Source organism: Pipra filicauda, unplaced genomic scaffold (genome assembly GCF_003945595.2).
Source record: "Pipra filicauda isolate LSUMZ 115617 unplaced genomic scaffold, ASM394559v2 scaffold110_size2237424_pilon, whole genome shotgun sequence".
NCBI classification, from domain to species: domain Eukaryota; kingdom Metazoa; phylum Chordata; class Aves; order Passeriformes; family Pipridae; genus Pipra; species Pipra filicauda.
The window spans coordinates 78,665-104,515 of record NW_024103552.1 but is presented as its reverse complement, the minus strand read 5'-3'; the positions used below and the strand labels follow the sequence as shown (position 1 = coordinate 104,515).

General features: G+C 45.6%; 1 protein-coding gene across 2 annotated transcripts in view; it reads right to left on the bottom strand.

Moving 5' to 3' along the window:
• NCALD (neurocalcin delta) overlaps window positions 1-13,672 on the bottom strand; it is a 58,675-nt gene extending 45,003 nt beyond the window's left edge. For both annotated transcript variants that reach the window (XR_003540059.2, XM_027717491.2), the window contains exon 1: window positions 13,532-13,672. The gene's annotated coding sequence lies outside the window, so the exon portion shown is untranslated. The remainder of the gene's footprint in view (window positions 1-13,531) is intronic.
• Window positions 13,673-25,851: the final 12,179 nt, after the last annotated feature.

Genomic DNA, 25,851 nt, shown 5'->3' with positions numbered 1-25,851 from the left:
TGAACTTGCAGAGGGCAGCACTGAGTGCAATGAAACTGATTAAAGATGAGATGGGGAGATCAGCAGCCCATCACCTGAACTCTCTGCCTACCTTTGGCTATCTCATGAGCTTCCCCAGCGCAAGAAAAAACTACTGAGAACAGATACCACAGTACCTAACAAATCCACCTAACATGAATTTCTCGTGGGTGTAATATAGTTAACTGCTGTTCCCATTAGAACTACCAAATCTAATTACTTTATGTAACCACATTAGATGGAGAAGGTGCATCCTGCTGATAGTTGCCTAGTGGGAACATAAGAGTAGATCTTTCTTTTGTTCACTTATAATTAAAGTGATCTTCTTTGTATATTAGATTCAGTAGTTTATAATGAAATGCAATAAGGATTCCTTGAGTAAATCACATTTTTCTTAATACGTTTATACAATTTTATGAAGTCTTTTATTGATTGGAGGAGGAGCAGTTTCAGGAATAATGTGCTTAAACAGACATGACAAACTATTCTATTACCCAGCACTTCTCAAGGCCAGTGCCTGAAGTAATGAGCATGTCCCACAATGGCGCCACTTCCATTTGTGCCAGACACCTGAGAGGCAGCAATCATAAACCTCTGCAATGGATTTGGTGGGGGATCTCAGCAATGGCTGGGAGAAAAAACACTCACTGTATTGTCTGTGCAGACAAATTTAGCACTCTGTGAAATCTTGACCAAAATTACCTGCCAGCAGAGTTAGGTACCCAACTTTGAATAGCAAGGAGTAGGGAGTTTCGTCCTGTTCAGCATCAGCAATTTGGACAACCCTGATTCTTCAGTGGAAAGATTGAAGAAAAATGTAAAATATGACACAGAACAAGAAATGCAAACACTGATGAAACACGCAGATGGTTGAATAGACTTTTATTATCAGAGAAACAACAGTGTCTTAAATAGGATCACATTTGAGTTAAAAAATTAACAAAGTCAAGGAATTGTAGATTGGAGCCAGGTGCTTAGTGGAACTAGAAATTTAAGAACGTTTTTGCTTTTATCTGCTGATTCTTGGAAGAAACACTTATGTTCATATTTGTGAAAGAAATATTTCCTGTTGTTAGCTTTCTTTTTAGAGACATATCTCTGTTTCACTACCAAGAGCAGTTGTGGAGCTGTAAATGCACAGCAGGCTGTGCAAGACAGATCTTTAATTATACCTATCCTTCCATGAGTTCACTGGGAGCCAATTGCTCAAGGCTAATAAGGATTAAAACATATTCAATGACTCTGAAAAAATGTCTTAATGCTAGTCTTCCTAAATCCCCTGTATTATGCGGAGCAATATGAGCAGCTCCCGTTTGCAAGTGAAAGGGGAAAACCTTATCCTTTCACACAGTCATGCCCAAGTCCTGCTTCACTAAAAGCTGGGATCCTGCCTTGCTAAACCCCGCTGTTCAAAAGTTTCCAGCCAATATGCTCATGCTCTGCAGGACTGTGATGTAAATCTGCAAATAATATCAGAGTTCCATGCAACGGCTTCCATGAAAACACCTGCCAAGACAGGGTAGTTGGTCTCATTCATCTGACCAGGACAGCCACTGACACTAAGTGATTTGCCTGTGGTGACAAGTGAGTCCGTGGAGGGGTTTAAATGAGGCCCCTTGCCTAAATAGTCCCAGACTGATAGATTTTCCCATCTACCAAGTGACATAGCCTAACTCTGCTTGGCATCTGATAAATTAGCTGCATTTCCAGCACATAGGAAGGTGGAAGGCATGTCCCATCCCACCGGCCATATGATGGCCACAAAGACAGGAGGCTGCTGCACCAGGACAGAGGCTTGGGCAGCCAGACCTGACTGGGAAATCCAGGGAAAGCGGAAAACACTCCATGTCTAACAGAGGAAGTAATTAAAACAAACAAACCTACCTGAAAAGCTGCAGGCAAGGAGATAGGCAAATGCTCCCCTGGCTCTCAAATCCTACTGATGTTATGCTCCAAGGTCAACACTATAAAAGTTGAATTCAACAAAACCAGAAGTACTGGAAGAAAACTGCAGTCAGAAATCTCCTTTGCTTTTAACCTCTTTCAACCCTGAAGTTTTATGAAGACAGCACCTGGACACCACTTCCCTCTTTGCAGAGGGAAACATGAAATACCTGGCAGTGCTGTGTGGCAGAGACAGTGCTGCACATGGGGCTGGGGGACTGGGCAGGTCCCCAGGGAGCTGGGAGGGGTGTCGTGCAGTGCACAATGCTCACTTCAGGCAATGGTGGGTTTGGAAAATAGATATTAGGTGTGATAGAGCATTAGAAAAGTGGATCATGTTGGTCTCTCATTGAGAAGGTTAATACAGATGATAATAATTTACTCATTCTGGAGAAACTGCAGAGCAGAAGAGGTGTAGTACTGGATACAGACCTCTGCAATTTTCACATCTTAAAATTAAATGGATTGTAAACTAGAAAAGGATTAAAACTGAACCATACAGGGGGAAGTGTGTGTACCAAGATACGACATGAAATCAGCATCAAACCCACACTCTTTAAAGAGTCAGGTCAGCTGTGTACATGATAATGTCTCTCTGTACAGACAGATGAGTAAAGAGCCTGTTTCTCTGTAGATCAAAGGTTTTTCTTTATCCTTCCTTCCAGCCAGATTCCTCGCTTCCTCTACTTTGTTCCTATTAGAGCCCCACTGCTTTGTTTGACAGACTAGAGTTGCCAGTCTTTTTGTCATGCTCCAGTGGGCTGATTTCCTGCTGGTGGCTGTGGTGAGAGCTTGAAGCTCGTGAGCTCTACCTAGACCTGAGCTTCAGAAAAAACACTTTGCTGTTCTTAAGGCTCTTTTTTTTTCTCCCAGGATTCTCTTTTTTTTTCCTCCCAAGATTCCCACCCGGTTATGCATGATGACGTTTACTACAACATACTCTGGCCTCCAATCGGGAGGTCTGGAGACACACTATCTATAATGCTGCTGATGCTTTTGAGAAAGCACGCAGGATCAGTCTCGAGGAGAAAAGACAATGCAGAAAGAATTGTGCCTTGCAGAATATATCTACTAAGGAGTCTTTCCGCTGTGCCTTTTGCAACTGGACGTGCCTGTCTCGTATTGGCCTCTTTAGCCACCAACGCACTTGCAACAAACGTGGGTAGAACCCTCCCCAAATCCTCATTCGCGAAGCCCAGCCATGATGATGATGATGATGTGACTACAAAGTAAATGCATTTCGGTGCCTTTCTCAGCATGGAGGACCAACTGGAACAGAAGTTCCCTCACCCATGCTGTTGAACTCTGCACCCTCCTTAAGAGTGACCATGTGCCATTTGCCCCATGGAAGAGGCCCAGTGCTGCAAGCTGGGAGGATATGAATTGGCTGAGAGCTAAATGGATAGAGACCACTCCAGACAGAGAGCAGTTTCAAGTACTGAGCTCTTGGTGCTGGGGTTGCTCCCTTTGTCATGCAGTGTGGACACAGCCAGTAGCCGTAGTACAGACACAGCCATTATCTCAGGAAACTGGATAGCTTGTCACCTACTTGAATGTTAATGCCAAATCAAGAAATACCAAGGCTTGGGGGAAGCAAACTCTCACCTAGTGGGGGATATGGAGAGGGAATTATGAACTAGACCCAAGGCCCAATCATTTGGGACATGGTCAGCAAGCGGCCTTGGGCTCAGTTATGGGCTTGCTGTGGCTCTGAAGTGATTTCAGGGCATTTGCACACCAAGGAGCTGGACTGAATGCCAAGGAGGGCCAAATGCCCCCGTGGGGCTCAGTGCTTGTACACTCAAATACCAACCTTGGTAGGCTTGACCCTTGCACCCCAAATCCCAGCCCCTATGGGCTCAGCTTCCACCTGCACTAAGCAAGCCTGTTGCTGGGGTTATTCCTGATCTTAGACCAGAGAAGGGGCTGTGGTTCAGCTCTCCACCACCCCATACTTGGACAGTAGCATCTCTCCAATAGGCATGTGACTCATCTGGGTCTGGCCACCTCCTGCTGGCCTTTCACTATGGCTCTGGGGATTTCCACAAAGAGGCACGTGCTGCTAGCTCTGGTGGGTCCTGTGTACATGCAGCCAGTGCCAGGGGCAGCTCATCCTCATCCACCCACAAAGGCCTCAGGAGAGCTGGATGATCTCCAGTGAGGGCAGTGAGAATGGGACACTCCTCTGCTCCTGCTCATCGCTTGGGCGTCTGGCCAGCCACGGTGAAGATGAACTGCTGGGATGTGGTGACAGCAAGCTGCTGCCATGAGCATTTAATTTTTAATTCCTCTCAGGGCTTCTTTTCTACCATCTCTCCCTATAACCCCAGGGGAAGGTTGCTGGCACCCGTTTCTGGAGCTCATGGTATTTGTGTTTGGCTGCACGCCTGACTGTGAGGGATGAGTGAGGGGTGTCCCCGGGCAGCCCTGGTGCGTGCTGTCAGGGAGCCCCTCCAGAGCAGCTGCTTCCCCAGGCCAGCATTCAAGAATGGGACACACAAGGTGCCTCAAGGGCTGGAGCTGCATCTTGGCTCAGTGGGATCTGCCTGCATCACAGGTCCTGGGGCCAGGCTGCCTTGGGCTTATTTTCCCAAAAGCACCCCTTCCTTCTCCTTCAAAGGAGTATCCACCAGGAAGAAGTGCTTCTGGTCAAGTTGAGCTACAAAAATGCTGGACAGCATGAGCATGCTTCCTGAAAGACACCTTCCCACCTTGCTGGCCATAAGCATATCCCCCTGTAGCTTGAATCCATTCGGATGTGTTCAGGCTTCCCGTTTGAAAGAAGAAGAATAAATGTTTCTCTGCAAGGGTAGCTTCAAGCTGTGCGAGCCTGAAGCTTGCCCCCAAGAACCACCACTGAGACCTGTCAGGAAGGAATTACTGAGCTTGCCACTGAGGAAGTAAAATTGCCTGAAAGATTGAAATATCCCTCATTGCAGACACAGGAGCATGCAGCTGTCCTGCTCAGGCTGCAGATCTCCTCCTCTCCCCACTCAAGCCATTCCTCTGCTTAAAAATGTTATTTTGGGAAAGAGATGAATAATGGGAACAGCACTGTAAAAGCATGGGGAATTCAGCAAACAAAAGAAAAGCTGCTATTTTTGAAAATGTCTCAAATTGGAACCGTGGCTTGTTTTAACCCCTTATCTCCCAGCTGCCTCTCCACCACCCTGCTTGGAGTGCCATCCGCAAGCATGGGGGGAGCAGCACGCAGGAAAGGTCTGTTCTACTACAGGCTGTCAGTACAGGAACAACACCACAGCCTGCTAATAACTGGCACATGGTGAACTAATAGTGAAATACACTCCAATTTCCAATCAGACGCTTTGTTTGAATAGAAGTGGCGGTTTCTGCAAAGGTCCCAGTGTCTAACAAAAAGAGAAAAAGTGAGGCAAGCAGTCACTCTTTTCCTGTCACCTTTTGTCACCTCTGAAAGAATTGTATTTTCCCAACTGAACCATCACATGCATTATGTGTCCATGGTGAGCACTGTAGCTCACTGCCCCTGGTTCTCAGAGAAAAGGCCATCGCTGCAAGAAAAGAAACTGAATCTGCCAAGGCTGCAGAACCAGGTAAATGGTATAAACTTATCTTTAATAAATTCACCAAGATTCCCACGGAGCTGGTGTGGAGCATGTTATATTGCTGTTTCATCAGCTCTCATTTATTCTTGCCACCAGTGTGACCAGATCTGTAAGGTCTCTTTGCAGCCCTGGTCAGAGCTGGCATGACTCTCCTGCCTGCAGCATCCTGTGCTAAGGGGAGGCATAGGTGACATCTGGACCACCAATGCAGGTGGTTCTGCAGTTCCTCCTGACAAAACCAACCAGACACTTTCCCTTGTGGGCTAAAACCTAGCAGAACAGAGGTAAAATGAGAAACAAATGTGGTGGAGCCACTGCCCTGATGAGGCTGGAGGAAGAATGACCGAGGTCTGAGCTCATGTTTTCAGTTCTTAAAGTGATCCTTTTCTGCTTGAGCACTGCTGTGCATGTCGACCAGAACTCCCAGGGATGCCATCAGCAGCAGGGACAGGGGCTGGTCTTTCACAGGCAATCTCATTTCTTAATTGTCAGAAAAGAGTTCATTTTGTTTCAGAAAGAAGATGCTAAACACTGCTCCCTGGATTTTCCTTTCCAAGAGAAGTATGAGAAAACAAAAATCTGTTTTTTGTTCAGAAAGAGAAGAGTTCCTCTTTGCATTGCCCCTGACCTTCCCAAGTCCCAGCACTTCTGCCTTTCACCAAGCTCTGCTTCTCAGCTTTTACCTTAGCAGTGACAAGGGGGACTTCCTTGGCAGGAATCACTCAGCTCCTTCATCAGGCTCTGATAGCAGAAGTAAAGCAAAACAGAAGTCCTCACTACCCAGTAGCTCTTCAATAACTCAAAGACCACAGAGTTCCACACAGATCTCAGAGTTGTAAGTGGTTTAATAGCATATGCCATCAAACATTACGTCTTGCAACTCACATTGGGGATTTTAACTAAGGTAACCCTCCAACATAGCAAGGAGGAGCTGCAAATTCTGATAATGTTCTCAATTTTTAGCAGTAAAGTAATTGAAAATGAAGGGTGAAGTGAAATAATTGAAAGTGAAAGCTGTGTGCTGTGTCAAATCAGCAATAATGCTCAAGCAAGAGGAAAACGTGGCTAGACTTGAAGATTTATCCTTGGCCAGCTGTAATTTTGTACTCTTCTTGTTCACATCAGCCTGTGAAATAAGTCTTCACAAATGCAGGCTACCCTTCTGATGGGACGGTTTCAGCCAGGTCACAACGACTTTATGTGAAAAGCCTCACACACCATAAACAGCGATGAATAGGACACTTGACAGACAGGTCCAGAGGACAACAGATAGTGCTTCTGCTGAGATATAATTGCTCTAATTGGACCTGGGCTCACTAAGATGGTAAGGCTGAAGAGGAGTCTGCAATCATGCTGCCATTCTGCACAAAAGAATACTGTTGTGATAGGAAGCACACAGCAGTTGTGGAAATAATCAACGGCTTTGTGCTCGCTTCACCCTGGTATCTTGGATTTGCAATTAGGAACATGCAGACAACATGAGCAGAATATTTTTTTAGAGTTAAAGGTTCTTGAGGCTGAATTGCTCGATGAAGTCTCTTTGAGTGTTATTCAGCTGAAGTTAGACACTTCAAATGAGCTGGATCCATTGTGTGTTTGCAGTCCTGGAGGAGACACAGAAAGGTCATGTGAAGCATAATCTGCTTGCTCTAGGAGCAAGGGAATTTGGTAAGGAAAGAAACTAACTTTGATCTTCTTCAGCTGTAAGTTGTCTTCTCTCAAGTGATAGCCTATAAACCACCTGGTCTGCTTGTCTAATAAAACCTTCGTACGCGTATTCTTGGGTGTCTCCAAAACCTGATCTCTTCTATAACACAAGAACAAGCATGAAACTATTAAAGACAAAGCCTCTGTCCTCCAGTAGCAGCTACTGCACAAGAGTTGACTGTACAGCATTCCTCCAGCCCTACTTTGAACCAGCGCCCAGCAGAGAGAGCAGCCCTGTAAGCCACTGTTACATCACACAGCAGCTAAACAACAGGGCACCACTGCTAACGCAGGAAGCATATTTCACTCTCCCAACTCCTTCAGGCAGCTCTGTTTCACACAAGTCTTGTCTGGCCTGTTCTGCAGATGCCCAGGGACATGGGGCAGTGCTGCCAGAGCTCCCTGCATGGGCAGACACAGCAGTGCAGAAACAATGACAGTAGCCTGCCCTGGCTGCATCCTGCCAGCAGCCAGTCAGTTAGTCCTGCCAAGGGCTCTCCTTCTCACTTTGTCCCATCCCTCCTGGTCCACTATTCCCCTGTGGCTGGACAGCCTGTCTCTGGCCCACTCCTTAAGCCACAGTCTCTTGACAATGAAATTCAGCACACAGCTAAGAGGCTTTGTGACAAATGTGGCAGGTACAAACCTGTCTCAAAGCCTTTCAGCTCCCATGTGCAGACAAAGCCAGTTGAAATACTTCCTCCTGCTCCTCTGCAGTTTCTAAGTAAATGTGCAAAACTGTGGATGTGATGCTCAGGAACTGCTCATGCCCCACCTGCAAACCAGCACTTGCACCCCAGGTGCTACTTGTCCCTAAAGAGCCAACCTAGCTTACTGCATCCTCCCTAACAGAAATGGTCATCTCCACTGATGCCCTGAAGCTCCTGCCCTGTGTTCACATGGCAAATACCAGACACGGCTTGCGGGATGTGCATCATGCAAAATGTGAGCGATGGGACAGACGTCCTCCCCAGCACCCTGGAAAAATGACAGGGCTGAGTGCAGGTGGCTGTAGGAAGATGGCTCTGGGCAGGCACAGAAAATGGTCTTGATCCTCAGAGCACACTGTGGGTGACAGTGTCCCTGAGTCACTAGGAACCATGTCACCAGCCAGCCCATTTATCCATGCAGTCCTGGGTTCACAGGTCCACATTTCTCCTTTTCCTGTCCTGACATTTCCTCTGGTGTAGCACTGCGACTGTCTCTCAGCAGGGCTGTGACAGATGTATGGGGGCATCAAAGCATCAAGTATGCCCCACACTCAGCTTCTGCTTCCTTACAATGTCGGCTTTGCTTTGGGCATCACAGGTGTAGTTCCACATAGGGACCTGCCCAATGCCTGAACAAGGTGGTGGGAAAAATTGGCCGTGGATGATGCTCTCCTAAGAAGTGTCTGTCTCAGACAAAAGTGGATGGGATTTATCAACACAAGCCCAACTAAAAAAGACATGACATGTTTGTCTCCAGCTACTATGTCTATGGTAAGCCAAAGATTGCAACAAGAATAGTAAAAACTGTAAAGATTGACACGAGTGAGATTTATACAGCCAAAACTTTGCACAATGCTGTGAACATGTATACTGAAAAACCTTGAATTACAAAAGGAGAGAAACAGAGTTAAACTGAGACGCACCCTCAGCTCTCTTCTGTGAAAAGAGGCATTGCTTGGGAATTCTGGGTGCTGGGCAAATTAAAACCAGCATTTCAGACCAAACGACAAGCTTCTTGGCTTTTCTGCATGTAAATCAGATCCTTACACTATCTCAGTGTCATTTTGTGGCTGAAAGCAATTCAGCAGCTATCAGCACAGTCAGACTGAAATTCAGCAGAACAGGATCTGAGCCCTTCAGCTCTTAATGATTAGATGTTTCTGTGGAAATGAATCTTACGAAAAAATGAAGTTCGGCAGAAAGTTGACAGCGTGTGGGGACCACAGAAGGGACAGGAACTTTACAACTCAGCCTTCACATTTTCCACCTATAGGATTTCAATATTTGCTAAAGTTGTAGTGAGGGCAGCTTCTTGACAGTGCTCCCTCTGGGAAATATCACATTCAGCAATTCCTGAATTACAGTTTCTAATTATATTTTCATACTGTAATGCTGTCTGAAATGCAAATTTGATGACAGAATAATTCGATCCATATAAAATAATTACAAAATTACTGTTTCTCAAACCTCAACTCATACTCCCTGCTATTTAAGAAGATAAATTTAACAGCAGCAAAAGGACAGCCAAAACATAGTCTATTTTTTAAACTGTTATCTGACTATAACTGTCTGCTTAGATTTTGGCTCACCATGGAAGATTATTTCTAAAATATGACTACCAAAAACATTCCAGAGTTAGGGTTTTTGTTCCTTTAGCTTGGAACCAACAGCCAGGTCAACTTTTATTTTGCATTCAGATTACCCTACGCATGGTATCTGTGTTTAATTGGAAAAGCAACTGTTGGTTAAAATGCCAAATCTCTACTGCTGCTCAGCTGTCATTTAAACTAGTTGTTGCTAATGTTGATGCATTAAATTATCACAATGTAATGATTTGTAGCAGAGTGGGAACCAACTTAAGCAATTGTAACCAACCAATAAGTAATTTAAGATCCTAAAATTCCATACAGAAACATCAGTTCCCACTGTCTGACAATTCCCCCCATCCAGAGGATTTTATTCCCCCGACGAATATTGCCTAGATAGAGGCTAGAACCTTTAAAAAGACAGCAGAAGTCACATTCTGTTTGAAAAAATTCAAGAAGTGTTCTGCGTTGCAAGGTTTTTTTAGGCTTTACTATGATTCTAGGCTAAATTTAGATTGTCATTGCCCATCAACCAGATGAAGGCAGAGCACACTAAAGGCTTGAGTGTGTTATTATTATGAGGTGAGATGCATAAACAGCTCCCATTTGTTTTTAATTTCCCTGCTGTATCCAGTTGTGTGAGAGGAGACATGAGGAGATCTCAGTCCTGCTGTTTTTGCCATGATATCTCCTAAGGTGAAGTGCCCGAATTCCTCAGGAATTGCTGGTCTGCTCTCCCTTCACCATGGACAGGGAGACTGTCGGAAGAGATCATCCCTTCTTGTGTGCGTGCAAACACGGTGACATTTGCAAATGACATAAAGGACGATGGGAAGTATGAGGGTCAATCTAGCCTCCCTGGAAGAAGGTGGAGTGTCGCCAAGCCCATGTGCATCTCATGTTTTTTCTCCTTATGTCAGAGGATTTCAAGTCTGAGCAATCTGGCAGTGGCCAGTTGTGGTGTTGGGCAGAAAGTAAGGGATGGGCTGCAGCCACTTTCCCCTCTCTCGGTGGTTGCAAGGAACCTACAGGCTGTTTGTTCTTTTCTCATGGTGAGTGAAACCATGGCAAGGCACAGAGGGCAGGATGCTTAGCATTACATTGTCTGGCAACTTTATGCACTGCCAAGGCAAAATCCCAGTGCTTGTCAAAAGGGTTCGGTACAAAAGTTTTCACTGACCAGCAGAAACAAGAGCATGAAATCATTGAGCAGAGGCATGCAGCTCCAGGATGACTCTCACAGACCCTTCCCTGCCCTTCTCCTGAGCAGAGACCTGTGCCTTCTCCAGTTGCAGACTCTGGCGCTGTCTGTGAGCTGCCTGCCTGCCTGCCTGCAGCTCATCCATCCCCATCTCCTGGACTGACGGGATGCCAAAGGCCCCAAAGACTTGTCAAGAGGGGACAGAGCTGTTGCTCTGTGTGTGCGTGAATAAAAGGGTAAAAGTCTGTGTTACAGCAATGCTGCTCTCTTGGCATATTTCAGATAATTTTTCAGGAAGCTCCTGATCCTTTTCTCTGTAAACACTATATAGTCAAGAGTGCCGCGTGCCTCAGGAGAGGGGCAGAAAGCCCAGCGAGTACATGGGGTGCAACAACTCCATGTGCGCTGTAGGACGCATCCCTGTGTAACCTCACTGGCACTCACCAGCTTCCCCTGTAATATTGTCTTCCAGAACTCTGCCACAACATGTTTGGGACCCTTCTGCTACAACATGAAGCAGTTTATCATCCTCATCTGTCAGGTCAAGTTAGAATCTTTTGAAGACTTGCTCAGTATCACTAAAGCAAAATATGTCCATTCCATCTGGAGATGAGGAACCTATTTTAAAAATATTTCTAATTAATAGCTCTTGAGCAAAAGTTGCATCAATTATTTTTCCCCTTGCAGGTGTTTTCAAAGCATCAAATGCTACAGGACACTGTATTCAAGCCTAAATGAACGAGGATAAGCCCCAGCACACCCCCAGCATCATTGCCACACTGATGACTCAAGTCAAACCTGGCAGAAGACTGCAGCTATACATGGAGGCAAATCCTTCAGGCATGAGAGTGAATGACTTCTCTTGAATGGCAGGTGCTGCTCAGCTCAAATCTGTCCCCATACTCCATGCCCCAGTCCCTCACTAGACTTGTCCTGCCAGTATAAGGTCGTGAACAAGCAGATCTCAGAGGGTGGTGGGTCGCATTGACTGCCTCTCCCTGCCCTCCCCCTCCACCCTGCCGCCCAGAATCTGGGGGAACTCACATGCAGGTGGAGGGGTCGGACTGCTGTCAGCTGAAACATAGCTCCCTGTGCCAGCTGAGGAGAAGCCGTGCCCAGCTCAGCCCAGGCGGGTCACCTGGGCAAGGACACCGAGAGCCCCACTCCCTAAGAGAAGGCTGTACTTGGGGTGCTATAGCACCTCCACACCAAAGCTGTGAGGCTCCTGTAAACCTTGGTTAAAGTCACCCATGAGGAGTCAGTGCAGCGGCATCAGGTGAATAATTTAATAAAGAAAATGTTTAATATCTCAGCCCCCCAAAACAGTGATGTTTTAGGCACAAGAGTAGAACTGGAAAGAACTGATGAGATAACGCCAAGTGAAATGATTTAAAGGTTTCAGATGTATTTATCCTCATTGCTCTGCTAAGAATGTCAAACGCAGTGAAATCCAGAGCATTAAGCCATAACTTTCCTTAGAAAGTGCCTCCAGGTTTAATGTCTGTCTTGGCTGCCTTTCTGAAAAAATTATTTATGCTTCATTTGATAACATTAGTATAATTTAATAGAATTTTTTTATTTTTTTCTGCTCTGTGTTTTAAATTGTTTTGTAGTTCCATGATCATTTCAGACAGGCAGCTGCTTTGGAGAATCATTACCATTATCAATAAACCCTTTGAACTTTGGGAGGAAGGGAACAAGAGTATATAATTAGAGAAGATAAGAACGATCTAACATACTTTTCCAGGAAACAACGCACACGATGCTTCAGCTGTAATCTGTTCTTAAAATGAATCTATATGTTCCCCCCCAAACTCAGCCCGTGGCACTAAACTTCAGGAGCTCTGGGATCTCCTTCCCCACAAGAGCCACCTCGAAGTAAGCGCAGTACAGAAACAGACCTGAACTCCCTCGTTTTTACAAAAAGACACAAATAGCATTTCATTTTTCAGTCACCACAGTGATTGAAAAATCATGCTGCTCATGCTGCGGTTCTTTTTTTTTTAGCTATTCTAACTGGTCTCAATGCACAACAGAAAAAAAAAAAGGGAAAAAACAAGCCTTGTGTGTGCGCGTGAGAAAAAGGGCAAAAGCCTGTGTAACAGCAATGCTGCTCCCTTGGCATATTTCAGATAATTTTTCAGGAAGCTCCTGATCCTTTCCTCTGTAAACACTATACAGTCAAGAGTGCCGCGTGCCCCAGGAGAGGGGCAGAAAGCCCAGGGACGCGCGGGGAGCAGGGACTCCGTGTGAACAAAGATAATTTAAATGCTGGAACTTTGAGACTTGGATTTTACGCTGTTCCTGGCTGCATTGACTGCTGGCTTTCCCCTCATCGAATACACTGGGTACAAACCAGCCTGAATTGGGCAGCATTAAAAAACTACAAGTTCCAATAGAGGTATAAAAAAGCTGTAGGGATGCCCAAATCAACATAATACCTAGATATCATTTCTTTTAACTCCCAAATGCATTAGCCTAGGATTACTCGTGTTCGTTTATATTCTTAAAGTGTCAAATGAGAACAATATCATTTTATTCTCCTTTCATGGATCATTAATCTAAATTTAACTCCATTTTGCAGTCTGCACACAAAATTAGTAACTGGAAGCTGCTTTGCATTTATCTGATAGTGCTGGGCTTGTTCATCAAGGCAAACTTCCAGCCAAAACAAACAAGGGAAAAAAATATCAGTCACGATAAGCTGCTTTCTATTCTTTTTTTTTTTTTTTTAAAGGAAAAAAAATCCAAACCTGATGAGAACGTAAAGCAAATGGTTACCTCACACTGCAGAAATGCAAGTTTTTAATAGTCCATGCTCTGGCAGCCCCTGAGAATCAGCAGCGGCGGCAGCGGTGGCGGCGGCGGGGATGAATCCAGCATCCACCGGGTTCTCACAAGCCTTTGACTGCGCGGCCGGGACCACAGGCTCAGCCTCCAGCTGACGTCAAGGCGGCCGTCACATGGCCAGGCGCAGGCCCAGGGAGCACTGGTTGTCCTGGCAACCTCAGCACTGCTCCGAAATTATTTCAATAGGTCATCTGTCATACTGCGCGCACATTGGAGCCATCACGGGCGCCCGGACAACCCAAACACCACAGGCTTGCTGGAGCTGGCTGCGCCGGGGGCTGGTCCCATCCCAGACGCTCTCTTAATCCTGTCCCTGTAAGAAAACGCTTCTCTCTTGCTCTTCCTCCTGCGTCTCGAACCTCCAGCAGAAAACAAAACATTATACACCTGGTTTACCCGAGCAAAGGGGCACAAGCGCCGCCCTTCAAGTGTGCTGGGGCACCTCAGTGACATGCAGCTCAACACTGTGCTGGGCTAGCTAAAATTAGGGTCTTTCTAAATGACACGCAGCTGAAGTTTTATTCATAGCCACAGAGACACATTCTTGGTCACCAGCATCTCTGCCCAGATTTGGGGCGAGGCAGCAGTGGTCCTTGCCGAAGTGATGTGGAGCAGGAGCCATGCAGGGCTGTGGGCCAGCCCCCAGAGCTGCCTGGCCAGCTTGGCCTCATATCCCTGAGCCTCAGCATCTGGTCCCTCTGCTAGCCTGCCCATGATGCCTCTCCAGCTGTTCCCAGCAAAATATTCCAGTAAGAGGGACAAAGCACTGTCTGTTTTCACCTAGTTTTGACCAACCTCTGAAGCTTTATTCTACAGGAAGAGACATCATGCCAGTGTCTCTGATTTCCTTGTAACTCTAGCTAAAATCCACTCCTTCCTCAAAATTTCCTTTTTTTTCTCTCTGCACTTCCCCTTACCAGAGCCCCACAACACGTGCATACACCAAGGGTAGGACACGGAATATGCTGGAGAAGGGAAAGACTTTAATCTGCAAGAAGCAGGGAGGAAAGACAAATTGTCAGCAACAAGAAAATATTCCTGTGCTCATCTGAGTCAGTGATGGTTACTGACTAGTTCCCAGGATATGAAATACCAGGAACCAACCTCAGTAGATGTCTCTGGTGAAGGTGGAAGCAGATGTAAAGCTGCATGGGATCTGCAAATGCCAACAACTGGGGCATCCTCAGCCAAAATTGGCTTTGGCCCCTTTGCAAGAGGGGAAGAGAAAATATTAGAAATTAAAAGATAACCTGAGGTGGGGCATAAAGGAGTTCTGGGGAGGCCTTCCCCCCATCCAAGGCAGCAGGAGGATGGAGGGGACATGGGACTGGTGGGCAGTGGGAAGACCACTGAGCCCCCTTGCCTTCCTCTGCATCTCTCTCCTGAATGTGAGAGCAGCAGGTGTTTGGGATATTTAGCATCATGTCTGGATGAGTGGATGCCGAGGTGAATTCAGAACTGTCTGAACAGTGGAGCTCAGAGGGTTGTGATCAGTGGCACAGGGTCTAGTTGGAGTCATATAGCTCATGGTGTTCCTCATGGGTTGATGCTGGGTCCAGTATTATCTAACTTCTTCATCAATGACTTGGATAAAGGGACTTGCCTTGTCAGCAAGTGTGCTGATGATACAAAACTGAGTGGCTGATACCCCAGAGTGCCATGCTGTCATTTAGAAGGACCTTGACATGTTGGAGAGATGGGCAGAGCTGAATCTTATGAAATTCAACAAAAGCAAGTGCAGGGTCCTGTACCTGGGGAGGAATAACCCCCTTCACCAGTACAGGCTGAGCTGACCTGCTGGAAAGCAGCTCTGCGAAGAAGGACCTGGGGGTCCTGGTGGGCAACAAGCTTTTCATAAGCCAGCAGTGTCCTTGTGGCCAAGAAGGCCAAGGGTATCCTGGGGTGATCCTGCTCCTCTACTCAGTCCTAATGAGACCACATCTGGAATGTTGCGTCCAGTTCTGGGCTCCACAGAGCAGAGACACAACAGCTCTGGAGCTCCTGGAGCTCCTGGAGCAGGTCCAGCGAAGGGATACAAAGATGATGAGAGGACTGGAGCACCTCAGTTATGAGGAAAGGTTGAGAGAAGTGGGCCTGTTTAGCCTGGTGAAGGGGAGTCTGAGTGGGCAGACGCTCAGTGTATACAACTATTTGAAGGCAGAGTGGAGGATGGAGCCAGGCTCTTCTTGGTGCTGAACAATGGGATGAGAGGCAATGGGCAGAAAGTGATATACAGGAAATTCCAACTGAACATGAGGAAAAACTTCTTTACTGTGAGGATGACAGAACTGTAACAGACTGCCCAGAGAGGTTATGGAGTGTCCTTCTCTGGAGGTACTCAAAAGCCTTCTGGACATAATCCCAAGTAATGTGCTCTGGGGTACCCTGCTTGAGCAGTGAGGTTGACTAGATGATCTTCAGTGGTCTCTTCCAACCTTACCCATTCTGTGACTCTGTGATCAACAACGGCCAGTGCTGATTTATGCAGCCTTTAGTGGGAAAGGCATCTCTATCCAGCACAACTTATAAACTACCTCTTCTGCACTGGCGCTGCACTGGGGCTTTCCAGAGCAGTTGGTATGAGGGGGCAAAGCCCGCTGAGATCCTGAGCTGCCCCCGGGTCTCAGTGCAAAGCAGTGATGAGGGCTTGAAAAGTTATTACAATAGAATAAGGCAGCCCCCACTGTCTAAAATTCATGCCTTAAAAAGAAAATATTCACAATTACTACAAAACCAGTGGCTGTTTAACAGAACAAGAATAATGCAATGAATTTTAAAACCCCCACTGATTACTACATGTGTTGCACATAATCCCACATATTAATCCAATATAGAAGGCTGAAACTTCATGTCAACACCCACCAATAAAATTGTATCATAACATACAGATGTATTTTTTCACTTAATGGCAATGTTTGTACAATACTGCATAAAGTTTGGGTTTGCAGTTTAAAAATATATGCCTCTACACTACTAGTGCATTCCTTTCTTTTGGTCTGACAGAAATATGTGCACCTGGGGGAGATTTTAAGGTTTCTGATTCTTATAAAAGCCCTTTCATAAAAGTGGACACTACAACACATGCATTGTAATGGTCACAAAACATTTCAATAGCCATTTTGCTGATGCCCTAAAGGGCTGGCAGAGATGGCCAGGCAGGGTCATAGAACCGTAGAATGGTTCAGGTTGGAAGGCATCTTAAAGATCATCTACTTCCGACCCCCCTACCATAAGCAGGGACACCTTCCGCTAGACCAGGTTGCTCAAAGTTCCATTCAGCCTAGCCTTGAACAGTTCCAGGGGTGGTGCTTCCACAACTTCTCTGGGCAACCTGTTTCAGTGTCTCACCATAAATAATTTCTTCCTAATATCTAATCTAAAGCTGTCCTTCAGTTTAAAGCCATACCCCTTGTCCTGTCACCACATGCCATTGTTGAAAGTCCCTCTCCATCCTTCTTGTAGCCCCCCCCAGGTACTGGAAGGCTGCTCTAAGGTCTTCCCAGAGCCTTCTCATCTCCAGGCTGAACAACTCCAATTCTCTCAACTCCTTGGGGACCTACATCTGCTCTGCTCCCATGTAAGTCTGATCTCCACACCTGCAGATGTGGGTATGGAGAGCATCTTCATCCTCCGGCATAGAAGTAACCCTTGCACTTACAGTATATTTCTGGTACTGGACAAGAACTTGAAGGAATTTTTAAACCATCCATGGTGTTTATAAAGGCATACTAATTATATCTTGAGAAGGTTATAATTTTCAGCCAGTTGAAAGATGCTAATAAAAAAAAAAAAAAAAAGACCAGTGCTCTGAAGAACATATGATAATGGCAGCGTAAATTTGGACAGTCCCAGTTCTCAGGGCTTGGCAGAGGTTTCCCTGCACTTCCACAATGATGGAGGCTGGGGATGGCTCCTCCACAGGGAGATTTTCTGAATTTCTGACTGAAATCCCTACTTATTCCCAGCACTTGCTGTAACATTCAAATCTTGGAAGGACTAGGGTCAAGGGAAGCGTTATACAATGCAGACAGATGCAGAAATGAAAGCAATGGCATCTGTCCATCAGAGAGCTAAAGTATCCTGCTAGAAGTGACAGAAAAACCTATATTCCCCGAATGAGCTTAACTTTTCTATGGTAAAACCCTCAACATAAAACCAGTTTCCTCTGTCGTTTCAATCAACTGAATGAGCTCACGGCAATGAAACATGGGCACTGACTGGAAATATACAAAAAAGATATTTTATGGGGAGAAGGACTTAGAAGTGATGGTTGATGAAAAACTCAACATGAGCTGGCAGTGTGCACTCATAGCCTAGAAAGTGTCAGCTGTGTCCTGGGCTGCATCAAAAGGAGCTTGGACAGCAGGCTGAGGGAGGTGATTCTCTCCCTTTACTCTGCTCTTGTGAGACTCCCACCTGGAGCACTGCATGCAGTTCTGGGATCCTCAACATAGGGAGGACATGGAACTGCTGGAGCAAGTCCAAAGGAAGGCCATGAACTTGATAAGAGCACTGGAGCATCTCCGCTACGAAGACAGGCTGAGAAAGTTAGGGCTGTTCAGCCTGGAGAAGAGAAGGTTATGTGGACCTCATAGCAACCTTCCTGTATCTAAAGGGGGCCTACAAAGAAGCTGGAGAGGGACTCTTTGTCAGGAACTGTGGTGATAGGATAAGGAGTAATGGGTACAAACTGGGCTGGATATTAGGAAGAAATTTTTACTATGAGGGTGGTGAGACATTGAACAGGTTTTCCAGGGATGTTGTGGATGCCCCAAACCTGATGGTGTTCAAGTCAGGTTGGATGGGGCTTTGAGCAACCTGGGCTAGTGGGAGGTGTCCCTGCCCATGGCAAGGGCAGGTTGAGACTAGATGATCTTTAGGGTCCCTTTCAACCCTTAATATCCTATAATTTAAAAGCCGAAGCCTGATGAGAAACAAATGTGTTCCATCCACCTGGTACCATGACACAAAGGCACTCTCCTCCTGCTACAAGAACATGATGCCTCATGGGGAAAGGTTTCCAACCTGCATTTGGGACCACCTCCATCTCTCCCACCCCTCCAAGTCTGGGGCCCATGGAGGGCTCTACTAGGGAACATGGGTTGGCTCCCCCTTTCTTAGATGATAGACAGTCTGCCAGAACTTCACGGACTGCAGCAAAGTGTGTTATATGTATCATAATATACCTATAGATATCTCTAATACCTAGACCTATAACATACATGTATCGGCACCTATGCTATAACTTACACACAAATACAGTGCTACAAGGTAGCTACAAGGTAGGACACAATCCAGCTTTTCCTCCTATACTTCTTTTGGCTCTACAGAGCTAACAATAGATAATGTTTACCCGTAAAATGGAAGACGCACAGGGAGCAGAAACTCTATATGAGTTTTTTGTGGGTTCTTTGAACCACAAGACTAGATCTTCCCTGGCATCAATCCCCACTCTCAGGAAGAAGGCACATCCATGCAAGCAGCTGAGAATCTACTCTTGGCTTTCATTTTATCAAAACAACACCCAAAAAGTGTTTCATCTCAAATATCCATGACTTTTTAGTGTTTTTAAAAATAAAAGGAAGGAAAAAGGCAAGTAGGCATGATGTCAACGTAATAAATATACATATAAAGAACAAACCACATGTGTTTTGCTGGCCTTTGCTGTTTGAAAGAGTGGCTAATGTTTCCATTGGCATCAGTTACATAGATAAAAAAGAGACAGAAGCAGGGCTCAGCAAAGTTGTCATGTTGACTTTTGTTCTTGTAGAAAAACAACGTGGAAAAAACCCACAGGAAAAGACATTTTAGTTTTGATACAGCTGACATGACACTACCAGCACAGGGGACTTTGAAACATAAACAAGAAGAGAAGGTAGTTCAGCCCACCCCATTCACTGATGGTGGCCCAGTGAAAGAGTTATTGTTCAAATCAAATCAGGTGGAAGATGGTTTCCCAGGAATGTAGCACTGTAAGAAGATCCTGTGCTCTCCATATATCTGTCATGGCTCTTTACTGCCACTAATTCCTGCTCCCAGGGAAGGTGAATGATTCTGCTTTCCAAAGCAATAATTTTTGTTTCCCTTACAGCACCAGTGGTTTGGGGATGCCCCCAGCACCCTTCCTAGCAGTGAGAAGAGCCACCAGACTGAAGTTCTGGAAGAGTATAAGCATCATCAGTGAGGACCTGTTCCTAAACAAAGACCTCTGATGGGTGCTGCTGAGAGGTGGGGAATAGCTCTTACAGTCTGATTTGCCTTTTGTGATATATTTTGTAGAAAGGATCACTTGGTCTGCAACAACTGGCATTTGAGCATAAATAATGTCATCATCTTTCCTTAGGCGGCATTGCACTGATTTTGTTCCTGGTAAGATGTGCAACACCTTCTCACATGATCCTTTAAAACTTTTACTTGCACCTGCTGCCTCACAGGAGCTGATCACCTTTGGGGCTTGTACATCCCTCCTGCACCTCACACCCTATGCCAATGTCTTGGAATCCTCTCCTTTCTCTACTCATTCTCCTTGATTTCCCTTGCAATGCCCTCACCTTCACTCTGTACCACTTGTTGGTTAGATGTGAAAAGCGTCTTGAACCATGAGTAAGATGAAACTCGCTCTCTGCCACCTTGCACATCTTCCAGGATTACATCTACTCCGATGGGTAAAAAGAGTCAAGACTCCTTCCCTGGCCCAGAGACTAGGTCACAGAACCACTGGAGCCTACAGCAACGAGCCTCTCCCCCAAGAGGGTGACCTCATCCCTTTCTACCTGATACGAAGGACCTCAAACCTGTGCTGTCCCCTGAATCACAGCCAGGAGAGCGAGAGGAGTTGAGGTTGGCCACCATGACAAACATTTAGCCTCCAAGTAGTAGCAGGTGTGTGGGATTGGATCACCCTTGCGGGAATCCCACCTCACTGGCACAGAAACATCAGGAGACCAGCTCAAAAACTGAAGAGACTAGATAAAAGCTGAATATTCTTATCTGGAAAAAAATCCCATAATCTACCAATCACAATCAGTGACTCCTAAGGGATCAGCCAGAAGACTGATTTTGCTGCTGAATGTGGATGCTTTCCATTAATTGATGCACTTATCTGGGGGCCAAACTGAAAGAAAACAGGGAAAAGTAATTTGGATCAAACAAGAATTGATTACCTGGTAACATGCAGGAGAAAAAATGCACTTTGGATCAAAGAAACCTTTTAGGGCATTTTTAAAACAAGCCAAGGATATTTGGAAACAAAGGTCTTCATCTAGTGGAACTTCAGTAAAGAGCTTGTGGGCAGGAGGGGCCACCATTGCTTGCCCTGCTGGTGGTCACCCTCCCTCATCCTTGGGGCCTGTTTGGCTGGGAAGCACGGACACCGCCCCTCTCCTCTCAAACTCTGATATTTTTATGATTTAACCTAACCTAGTTCATTTGGACTGAATTTGCTGATTGCTTCCAATGCCCAAAAGCAGCACTTTCTGGAGAATAACTGATTTACCAATTTTTCATCCAGACTGAAATAATATTTCAGGTAGCAAATTACTCCCTGAGCCCCTGCCAGGATCTCTGTGGTCTCACAATAACATTTTCCAATTGTCTGGCTCTTCTGCATCTCCTCCTTACTGTGTGGAAGTCACATCTGAGCTGCAGAGATATTAAGATCCTGACCCTAAGTCATCTAAGCACATGGATAACCTTACGGTGGCTGGGATGTTACATGTGTGGTTAAGTATTTGCTGGATGAGAGCCCAAGTGCCTGACAGCATTGTGGAAACCAACCATGCACACAGTGATAGCGAGTACAGAAAAACAAAGAAAAAAGATAGAAATACCCTTTTGCTCCCAAAGAAATCTTTCTCCAATAAGGAGAAAGAAAGAGAAATCAGTAACAGGAATTCAATCATATGTATTTAAGTCCCACCTATATTAAAAAGGAACCTTTCCAGTTTTTCAAAAACTCTTTGCAGTGTTAATCACATTTGGCAAATTTCAAATGTTTTTGCTTTTTTCTTATTTTTCTTTTCCTGTGCTTTGACTTCCTCTTTTTCCTCCCCTTTCCTTGAGTTGCTGCTATCCACTTATGTGTAGTTTATCTTATCTGAGTAGCTGCTAGTATTTAATTTGTAATAGCAAATCACCAGCCTGCAGTCTCACATCTCACATTCCTGTTAAATATACCAGCCTGATTCATAAAAAACTGAATTTCAGCACACCTTTGACATGGTGTTTCACTGCCCCACTCTCAGGAACAAGACTGCAACATTATCCTTCCTTCATGGAGACACAGTGGTACCAGCACTTCCCATGGCTCTGAGGCACTCAGGGGCATGTCAGCTCTTGGCATTGGAAACCTGTTTTCCTCTCAGGTTCAGAGAGGAAAACAATACCGTCAGAGGATGGTGGTGTTTTGCAGCCCACTTCAGGAGCCCAGGTGATGCCTGTGTGTACATCTCTGCAAAGGAAGCCGTTGCTCACACACCATCTCCAAAAGAACCAGGGGGAGTGGAGCCTTTGGGTTGCTCTGGTCACTGTCTCACCCTCCCCACCCAGCCCCAGCTTGCCACCCAGGCATTATATGGCCACGGGGAAAATCTCACCTGGGTTGAATTGAATAACCAACTCACTATGCTTAAATTCCCTGCCGGTTCCAATCAGGACATCTCTGTGTCCTTCCCAACCACCTGGTGCCTCTCCAGCAGCTAATCTCTGCTCCTCAATGATAGATGGGTAAAGACTAAATTGCCATCTTTGCCTGGCTTTTTATCAGTGGGCAGGCAGGGTTCAGAGTGGAATGAAAGGTTAGTTCAGAAGAATGCTCTGGAGTTTTGCTCTTGGGAATGGAACTTGCTGTCCTTGCACACGTTGTTATACAGCATCTCTGGCAGGCACTTCCTTAACTTGTTCCTACAGATAATACAGAAAGGTTTCCTTGTGTCAGTAACTGCTGAAGAGATAGGAATGAAAGCCTTTTTGGCATCTGTTTTCTGCCTTACACCAAGTGTCTTTGGCCTTTCCTTGATCACTACACTTTTTCCTTTTCTCTCTTTGATACCCAAAAGATAAGTGGTGATAAATTTGTCATCCATTTTCTAAACACAGGAGTAGAAGCCAGAGAGGCTATTGTGTTGGGACACGGACTATCCCCCTGCTGCTTCAGCACGCACTCTGCCCAAGTTGAGAGGAAGGACCCGGCTGTGCCTGAGCAGCAGCTCTGCCAGCAGTGGCCAACTGCATCCCTCTGACATCCCACTTCTCACTTTTGCGTTTTCCAGCACCTGCCGCCAGCACCTGCCTGTGTTCCTGACCTTGCTGTGAGAAGGATAGATGTGTGGACACCAGTTAGGCACATACCTGAGGTGCAAGCTCACAGCAATTGCCCAAAGGCAAGCGCGCGAGTTGTTTTCATACCACAGGCTCTGAAGCCCTGGCACAGCCTGGAACTGCAACAAGAGGAGGGCACAGAGCAGCAGGAGTGATTACTGCATGGCCAGGCATCTGTGGCAGCAACGAAAACAAAAGCTGTCAATCTCTGGGGAGAGGAAAGCAAAACAGACTCTCCCTAGTCATCCTCCACTCCTTCTCCATGGGTGATGACAAATATGGAGTCCGTTAGGACTCTGGGCACTAAGCCAAATGTTTTAGACCTTTTCAGGCTCCAGTTGGTGTTTTGTGTCTATCCTGAAATCAGACCTGGTGTTAGAGCTTGCTCTACCATAAAAGCAGTCCTTCATGTAAGGCAGCTCCATGGCTGGATCCCACAGATAAACAGGCAGACATTTGCTGGCAGGGCTTTATGTGAAAAAGAATGTAAAGGCAGATTCCCACAAATCAACACAATCGGTCTTTCTGTTGACTTAGTTGACTCTGTGGGTATGAACACGGTGTTTTGCAGGCAGGTATGAGCTCACTCCATTTTGAACTGACTGGAAACCACGTGAATAGGGTTTACTTGGGAAGAAAATCCACCAAAACCAAATAAAGAGGGTAGGCATACTCAGACAATGTTTGGTTGCTGTAGAGCACAAGTAAGACAAAGTCGACAACTGCCTGCCAGAAACATGTAGAAATATCCCAAGAATAAAACAAAAACAGCCTAGGAACAGCGAAATTCTGTAAGATTCAGTTACCAATACTGCTGCATTTAATGCTGTCATTTGTCTTTAGCAGGAACTAAGAACGATGTCATTCTTTGAGTAAAGGCCTCATGGCGTGAAGTACCTTCCTGTCCTTTATAGAGATGACCCTATCCAGCCACAACATTTGTCCCTGGATTCCTCATAGAAAGTGAAAGCTCAGGCTGTTTTCCCACGTTATCTCTGAGTGGGATAACATGAGCCACCCAGCTGTGCTAAATCCCAGCAACCAAACTCGTCAAAACAAAACAAACTGGAGCAAATGTGAAGCTGTCACTGTAACGAGAGGGACACGACTTCAGCAAGCTGGATGACAGACCATGGCTGGACACTGCAGATCCAGCCCTCGCCTCCATCACCTCACCAGTGCTGTCAAGGGCAGCATTTTCCAGCTTATGTACCCTGTTTTTTTCTTCAGGAGGTGAATGCCACCCAGTTGTTTGAGGATGACTTCTAGGCTATAAACACATTAACTCTTTAGGATGCAAAGAGAAGACAAAAACGGACAGATGCAAGAGCCTCTGCTTCTGACTCACAGAGTCTGAGCAGTGCTGTCACCTAGTCCTGCTCATCCTCTCTCCCAGGTCTTCACAGGCCCCCAAGGGATCAATGGCACCTGTTTGCTGCAGGCTGCTCCTTTGCAGCCTCCCTCTTTCCCTGCCCAGGTCCCTGGAGCCTCATCATGGGGCCAGAGAGCAAAGCTCTGTGCTCCCCTCTCCAGGGCTGTGCAAGGTGTTACAGCTGCATATTTTATCTGCTTCAGGAAGATTCAAGTAGGAGAGTGAAATTTTATTAATGCTGAATTTTATGAACTGTTACCCAAAACTGGTAAAAAAGACATTGAAAATTTTGAAATGCATTGAGTAAGAGCTGCCTCAAAACTTTTCAAAAGAAACCTACCAAAGTATTTAAGTGCTGTAAGCCAGTCCAGTAATAAAAGAACAAGGAGAGGAGTTGTTATGCAGAGAGAGTAAGAGCCAAATTAAAGATGATCTCGCTATAGTCCCAAAACAAATTGAATCTTTCATCTCACTTTGTGTTACGAGAGGACAATGAACAGAGGGGCAAAGATAGGGTAGCTAATTAGACTCAGAATATATGGATGAAAATTACCGATCCTGAAATGGAATAAAATTTGAAGAATTTTAATGTACTTGAATCAAAAGACCAGATGATCTGTATCTAAGAACCACAGAATAATGAAAGAGCTGGCAAATGAAATGGTAAGTCTGGCAGGAAGTGTTTCTAACAAATATTTCTACTTCACTGTATCTCAGGCTCTCTAGTCAAAGAACTGTAAGTAATACTCACAAATATGGGCCCCTTTATCTGGTCTGTGTAGCATGCAAAACATAAAGTCAAATTTTAAGAGAACAAACATAATACATCTCATATCTTTATCAAACAGATGTGTTCAGATTAGCCAATATCTGTTTTTGATAATAGGATTTTACTGGTCAAAGGAGATGTTATTTACCTAGACTCTGCTAAACCACCCAACACAGGTTATTGTTAGTTAAAACAGAGATTATGCAAGCTAGCAGAAGAATTGTAAGGTGAGGAGGAACTGGACTGTGGGCAACAACTTCCTGAACCTGGGAGGTGCTCACGAGGGGACAATGGCAGAGTTCCTCAAGGGCCAGACTTGGGAGTGCTCTAATTTATCGTGGCATAAAAAGCAATATTTGCTTGTGAAATTCAGTGATGAAGACGTTGCTTACATGGAAGATGATCACAGTGTCAGAGGAGGAGAGCTGGATGGACAGACAAACTCAAACTAGGAAGGGACAGAGATGGCTGGGAAATGGGAAGCCTACCTGGCTGGAGGAAACAAAGCCAGCTCTTAGCTCTGTTCCCTTTGGCTCTGGTCAGACTGGATGAGCTAAAAAACATTTTCCAAAAAGGCATGAGGGTATGGAGCAGTGACGATCAGTGATTCCAAGCACACCAGTCACTGCTTGTCCCACAGGCACTTCCCTGAGCACACAAGGGAAGTGATGACACATTTCCCCTTTCACTCTACTGCTGGGTTGGTTAGACCTGACTCAAAACTTTCCTTTTCAAGATACACGTTTGGCAAAGAGCATCAACTCCTTGAAGCTACAGTCCACAACAAAAGGG